This window comes from Macadamia integrifolia, chromosome 10 (assembly GCF_013358625.1).
Source record: "Macadamia integrifolia cultivar HAES 741 chromosome 10, SCU_Mint_v3, whole genome shotgun sequence".
In the NCBI taxonomy this organism is placed as follows: domain Eukaryota; kingdom Viridiplantae; phylum Streptophyta; class Magnoliopsida; order Proteales; family Proteaceae; genus Macadamia; species Macadamia integrifolia.
The window spans coordinates 529,002-536,863 of NC_056566.1; positions in this window are offsets into that span (position 1 = coordinate 529,002).

Below are 7,862 nucleotides of genomic sequence, written 5' to 3' on the forward strand. Positions count from 1 at the left end.
TCTGACTCGGGCTCGATTGCTGGGATTTATTCCATAGAGATTGTGGGGGGTCTTCACACCTTTCCTTTGAGCCAATTGATTTACATTTCCACTGAGCCGTTTGGGAGATATGGCGAAGGAACGATCAAAACTCTAACCTCCCTATTTGGTTAAAATGTCATCGGAGCTCAAGTAGCTCACTTTGAGCTCAGGAAACACACGGGGGAGTGCAATACACATCATCCTGACCATCAAAAGTAACCAAAGTTGAGGCATACACCTCCAACCCAGCAAATCTATGGTTTGCCAACATACTAAAACCAAAGATGGAAGGAAAAGGGGTTTGGAAAGGTAAGCACCTACCTTAGGTGGTAATCGGCAACACGCACGTAGCTAGAAGCTTCTCCCCTCTTCTCCTTCTCTTTCTCTTCTTTTCTCTCACTCTCCTATGTTGAGTTCAGGTGAGAATTTCTGCCTTATATAAAGAGTGGCCTTAAAGCTCCTTTGCCTACATGCTTATTTGGGAAAGAAATGGGTTAAGCCGATGGTCGGGTCATGCGGGCCCACCACCTTGGACTCACAAGGTATGCATGTCATGGGAAAATGTGCAATGTAGTGTGGGTGTAACACCCTAAATTGGAAGTAGCTGAGCCCAATGTTATGCCCAATTGTCATAAGAAAGTGGGTTGCTAGAGTAGCAAAAGAGAGAATTAGGTTGGCCCACAAATCTAGGGAAGGTGTACAAATGGTCAGGAAGTGGGTGAGATCAGTCCTATATTGAGTAGACTCACAAACCTAAGAGAGAAGACAACTGATGGAGCAGAAATGGGCAAACTGGTAGGTTACCCTGCTGCCAACCGGCTAGCCAGTTGGGCTGGCAGAATGTAGGAAAAGTGTTTTTCTTGTGTGGGGCTCACATGCCTACACCCCTGAGCCTCTTATTTACTCAACATTTAGAGGTCATAATGCTAACCAAACCCAACCTAATAGGTCAATATTTGGTGGGATCCATCAAAGGGAATTAAATTTTAATTATTTTAAGGAAATTTTCTTGTACCACCCCTTAAAATCTCCATAATTTGGAATGATCCCCAAAAATGAAAATAATATCCACCGCACCCCTAATTTGTAACACCATTAACTTAAAACATGAAATGACTTTTTTACCCTTTTACTTAACCTTCTTTTTTTTTCTCTGTACAAGAGCTTCTGCTCTTCTTGTCAGCCTTCTATAACGGAGCTTCGAGCTGCTCCAAACTTGTTTTGAGACCAAGCGATCTCAAGAGCGATCCAAGTTCCAACTGTGTTAAGCTGCCATCGTTGTTCCGGTCAAAGGAGTGGAACATTATTAACTACATTGTTTCCAACTCCAAAAGCTAGATTATCATTTCTATTAACTAAATTTCTCAACTCCTGGGGCATCTCTAAGAATGAATTGAAGAAAAACCCGACCAACATATTGACAAGAAGATGAATTTGATATTAAAATCTTGTTTGAACACATCAAGGTATTCATGGGATTAACAGTACAAGGAAATCCAACTCTAAACTGGGATTGTAAAGTATAAATTGTATCATGTTTGAAACCATTGGTAAAGCTTCTGAAGATAAAAGGTTCATGTTCAACCTTGAAGCTGAGATCTTTTAATAGACTAGAGGCAATCCTAAAAGGATCCCTTGTTCTTTTGACCTTAAAAGGAACATATTTCCCATATTTAAGCTACGGTCGTTGTTCCGGTCAAAGGAGCGGAATCTCTCATAACTTTGCAATCTACTCATCATCGAGCTTCGTTGGCTCGTGTCCACTCATATCAGCAATTAACCGATCCTTCTCTTGATCTCCTGATCACTTCAATCAATCTCTTTCCTATCTTGAAAATATGATTAATCAGATATGATCCATTCCAATCTTCGATTCTTCTACAAATAATTAATCCTTCCATAGATCAGTTTCTAATGCACCTTAGTTGTGCCGATCAAGCTAAATTCTATAATTCACTTTTTTTTTTGGTAATCTATAGATCTATCTCTATTTTCGAGAAAGACCAGAGCGATGAGCGATTTTCCCAATTGATCTTCCAAGTCGTCTACTTTTTCTGTAAATTAGACTAGATCTGATCTTCTTGATCCTATTCTGCTTCATACTCAAATCTATCTCCTTAGATCTAATTCCACACGGACGTAACCTCCGATTCGACTTAACATTCCGTATTCCAAGCGATGCACAATGAAATCGCAAACGATCAAAGATAAAAACAGAAGAAGAAAATGAAAAAGAGAAAAGACGATTTCCGCGTGAAGGAGGCGAAGACTTAGATCTCGACTTTAGAGGACAAATAACTCATGGAAATATTTGTTTTTTAATAAACTCGTTCCCTCCTACTACATCAAAGCAGATGATCGGCATCTAGCTTTCATCGTCAAGCCAAACAAACACCAATTCAACAATTTTGATGATTTTTGAAAACCTTGACCTCCCAGGGATGGATTTGCTGATGAGGGATCAATTCCTATGGGTGAGCTTCTGGAAAAGCTTCTGCAATTAGTCATCTTCCTCAAGGCTCCACGGTCCTTTGATTCGATCCATATTTTACCTTAAAGAAGCCATGGATGATTGGCAGAACTTGAGTCTTGATTTACTGTTCAAAACCCTAACCCTAAACTACAACATTAAGCTCAAGGACATAATGATAAGTTTACATACTCATAAGGGTAGTTTGACCATTTACATAATAAGAGACTGATGACATCATCACTTAACGACCAAATTCTAATGGAATGGGGTTTTTTAAAATTTTCTGATGAAAGTGAGGGATGTACAAGCTCTTTTTCATTTTTGGAGGTCACTCCAAATTATGAAGATTTTTAGGGGTGGTACAAGAAATATTCCCATTATTTTATGTTTTAAAAAATAGTTTTAGGTGTGGTACAAGAAAAGTGATTTTCTGATGAAAGTGAGGCTGAACTTAAAAAGGGTACACCGGCCCTTTTCACCTCATTTTTCTGCAACAAAATTCAGTGAACAATAGCAAAAGAAGAAGAAGAAGGAGAAGGAGAAGGAGAAGGAGAAAGAAGGGAGCTGCGAAGTAAGGCTACTGCACCTAAGGTAAGGTTGTTGCCCTCTTATTCCTCTGAATTCAATTGGGTTAATTAGGATAGAAGCATGCTAGGTTAATAATTTCAATAAATTAGGGACTAAAATTGAGTCTCTATGTACTGATTTAGTACCCTGTGGAAGAATTCCTAATTCTAGGAGGGCTTTAGGGCTTCAATTTAATATTGACCCATCTCTAGGAGCCCTAAATCTTAGGGCTTTTGCCATACAAGGATATTTCAGTATAATTGTGACTGAATTGAGAAAGAATATGGTTAGAATTCTACATAAAAGTGTAGGCCAAATTTATTTGGTTTCAAATTTGGGGAATTTAGATTGCCTAATCTAATTCCTTCCTTGTAACCCATTTTCTCACTCGAAGTGGAATTGGAATGGAATTACTATATTCCATACAATTGACATTGACTGAATGACAAATTTTGGGGGAAAGTGGAATCAGCCCTTCAAATTACCCAATTTGTGTTTAATTCTGAAATTTTTGTAGAGATGGATAGTATGCTGTTATACAATTTTTAAGTATTGTAATTGGGAATTTGGGGACTGTAGAATGACCCTAGAGGCATTAGGGAACCTTTCTCATGTTGCCATGGGCAATAACCATTTGCCATGAGCAGCCCAAGGCAGGGAAACTAGCAGAACAACTTCTAGGAGTGTAGAAATCGACCTGTCGGTTGGGGCAAGCAGCCAGTCTATTGCTGCCCAGCCAACTCACCCGTTAGGTGTTTTTATGGCTGAATAGCCCCTGTTTTGGCTGAACTATGCCCTGCCCCTTGTGGGTCATGTTTTCTAACTTTTTCCAAATTAATCTTATGGATAGGGGTAGTTCGAGGCATTTTTGAAACTTTAAATTAGGTTTGTTCATGGGCTATTGAGAGTCATTTTGGGTTCAGCAGTAAACCTATATACAGTCATATTAGGATTTATAAATATTTAACTTAATGACGCACATTGTTAGGAACCTAAAATTTATCAAGCGAGGACACCGATTGATTACGAGGGATCCTATCGAACTTGTGATTTTTTAAAGTGAGTGGGTGTTTGACCTTATATTTATAGAGTGTTTTTGCATGAATCATGTGTATGAATGATTTGTTATAGTGTTGTTATGCATGGTGTTTGCTATTATTATCTGCTAACCTATGAATATGACATGATGAGGCTATGGAAGGGTTTTTGGACTGTGGTGGTAAGTGAGGTAAGTTATTGAGGTTATGTGCTTGTGAGCTGCATATATGGACTGTGATTTTGTGGATAAGGCCTACAGTTGTGATTATGGTATTAACGGTCTGGGTCACGATGTAGCTGAGGGAGGGATTCGGTACTATGGGCCTAGAGGTTAGTAGTATAGTTATGACTATGGGTCTGACGGTCTAGGGCACAGTGTGGCCGAGGTGCATTGTGGTACCATGGGCTTAGAGGTCAGTGGATGTGTGTATGTATGGTGTATGATGTATAGTGACAATATACACATTCATATAGATTACATCTAGTTAGGATTCACAGACTCTAGTGCTACGCCTCTTTCCAGTAAGGGGTTAGGCATTGGCTAATCCCAGGAGATCGGATATTTGTGATGTAGCATGGATGACCGATGGGTTTTCTGGGACTGTGGCTGCCCCATAGCATGGGTGATCGAGGGGTTTTCTGGGACTGTGACTATTCTATAGCTTGGGTGATTGATGGGTATCCGGGACCGTGGCTGTAGGGTGGGATTACTCATTAGGGGTTTATGGGGTGACCAATGGGTTTTCTAAGGCCTGCAGGCTCCTGACTCGTAACTAGCTTGTATTGCTGGGTGACCGATGGATTTTTCAGGACCAAGGATACCACCTATGTCGTAATAGCAATGATACCCCTATTGGACTTAGTAATTGATTGCTAGGAATTATGTGCTAAAACTGGATCATGAGCATCATCTAATTTGCTTGACCATGCATTACATCATTTGTTTGCGTGTGCTTGCATGTACATCCCTCACTGGGCTTGTGAAGCTCACCCCTCGTTTATTACTCTTTTTAGATAATGGAACCAATACTGAGGCATGATTGGATTTCAGCGGCAGTTGTGAGGCTTATGTCTATAAGACACCAGGATGCTGATGGACATCACTTCTATTATTTCAGATATTCCTTTGGTGTAAATATTTATAAGATGTGTAGTAAGTAAAATTGTAACATGTGGTTATTTTCTGATAGGAAATTTATATAATATAATTTATCACTTTAGTACATCACAAGTAGTAATTGTATGATTTTAATAGCGTACTTTGATTGTAGTTGTGATCTTGATGGCATTTGTGAAATTAAGGTACTGCATCTGTGATCCTGGAGGGTTAGGCTGACTAGATGTGGGTGTCCAGTGCCGCATACCTTTGCCAATTTGAGGCAGGTTGTGATAGTGGGAGATTGATTGGAGCTCTTCACGACACGTATAGTGGGACCCATGGGCATTTAAGCCATTTTAGTACAGCAAGCATCACCGGAAAGAGGTCACTAGATTGAGGTGGTTCCGCCAGTGGTGGGCTATTTCTGGTGGTCCTCCGAGTGCTATTGATGAGCACATTTATGTGTGAAATCTAGTGTAGTAAAATATGCGTTTTACATATTTAGAATGGAGCTACCTTGGGTTTTACTCTCTTTTTGTAGGTTTTATATTTTCAAAGCCTTAAGGATTATCGGATGATATATCTCTAATTTTACACATTAAGAGATCCTATTTCTTGCCATAGTTACGAAGAAGATGAAATTCTGAGCAAGATATATGTGTTCAATCACAAGTACACATTCATTTGGTCAATCATACAAGTGATTGTTCTTTTTGGGTCAGAAAAAGAATAATGGATCAGAACTGAATCAAGATGCAGAACCAGCCCATCTACAGTTGTCCTAAGGGTGTAAGGAATATTTCAAATGCCAACAAGGATCGATGGACCACATCCTTAAGTGATTGAAGATTTGTTTTTAGCAACAACCACTATCTAATATAGTTGGTGAGTTGTGGTGTGCAAAATCCCTTGCTTATTAGGAGGTCTCAAGTTCGAACCTCTTACTTACCATTTTGTTGAGGTTTTTTTTTTAAGATTTTCTCCCTCCTACTTATCACTTAAAGGAGGTCGGCCAAGATGGTTGTACGCAAGTTTGAAGAAGAGAGAGAAAAAATAAAAAGAAAAAATAGGAAAGAAGAAAAAAAATAGAAAAATAGAAAAAAGGAGAAAAAATAGGAAAAAAATGTAAGAAAAATCGTGGGAGATCTCTCTCCACACGTTTTCTCTCTTCTCTTTTCTCTCTATATAATAGAATTAATACAAAGGGAGGAGGCATTCATTATTTTCTTAGGGTTTTTTCTTAGTTTCTCTATCTCTTTCTCTAGCTCTACTTCTAGGTTTATGCTTTAAACACTTTTGTATTCTTTTTATTCAATTAATGTAAACACTTTTTTTTTTATTTAGTCTTTTATTTTTATTGTTTAAACAATTGAAATTGTAATTTTCAAGTTCTAGTTCTAAGCTTAGTTCTAGGTGACAAGAACAAGCTATGAATCATGTCTTTTAAGTTTATTTTTTTTTTCTTCAGATTTGTTTTCTCTAGTACTAGAAATTTCAGATTTTGTTTATTCCAGATCTAGTTTTTAGTACTGATAGTATCTCAAATCGATCAAGTTTTCAGTTTAAGGGTTGAAGTTCAAGTAAGTAGGCTCCTTCAGTAGTCTTCTCTCCCCCCTCTCATTCCCTTTTCTAACTACAATTTCTTTCTTAATTTAGGATTTTAATTTCAGTCGTTACATTATTGCTATCCCTTTCCCCCAAGATTCATGGCTAGTGTATATGTTGGCCTTGCCCCTCTTAGCCATAGAACCATCATTTTATTGTTTTTTATTTTAATTGTCTCTTTTTCCCTAAAGCCAAGTAGAGTAACCCTTGTAAGAGTGAATCTTTGGTTAAGTAGGGAAACTGATATTATGATGCATCCCTCGGGCTAAGTAGAGAAACCTACTTGTGAGTCTCTCTCTAGCTTTATCCCCTTTTCTTTTACTTTATTTTTATTTCAGTATTTTTTTTCCTTCATTGCTTTTTAATTGCGTGGGGTGTTTATTTTCAGCTATTTATTTATTTAATTTTAACTACGTGACTTGCGTATTTAAATTCTTAGATGACGAATGGTTATGACATTATTTTAGATACATATGTTTATAACGGTAATTAGAATTTGATCACAACCATTAATCGGTTCACTTTTGCATTATTAAAATAAGCAAAAAAATAAAGTGGCTGCTCCCCTGTGTTCGACCCGTAGTTACACTGATCTGTACGCTTGCGGTTACATTTTAAAATCTCAAACAGCTATATTTGATAGACTTGCGTCCAAATGTAGCAAATCACTAGGGGGTTCCCTAAGGATGTGTGCAAGGTCTTCCCAGTCATTCTACCATGTGCGGGAACTCAAGTGGTGAAGTGTTAAATCACCCATTGCTTAAGCTTGAAAGGCTAGTGATTTGTAGGTAGGTCATCCTTTCCCTCGTGACAGTAGGTTGCCGCAAGCCAATGATAATTAAGGTGCTGATGACATCCGGTGTGAGATCAATCACAAAAGTTTAAATTTTATTGAATTAGAGCATGGATGTAACACAAATAGCTTTTAATACTGATTCCATAAAATCTAACTGATAGATGTGGGTAACCAACTATCTGGGTAACCAAATAGTTTTTCAAGTGGATTTACGTAATAGATTTATGGGTAATCAAACAGTTATCCTAAGAATCATTAAAAAA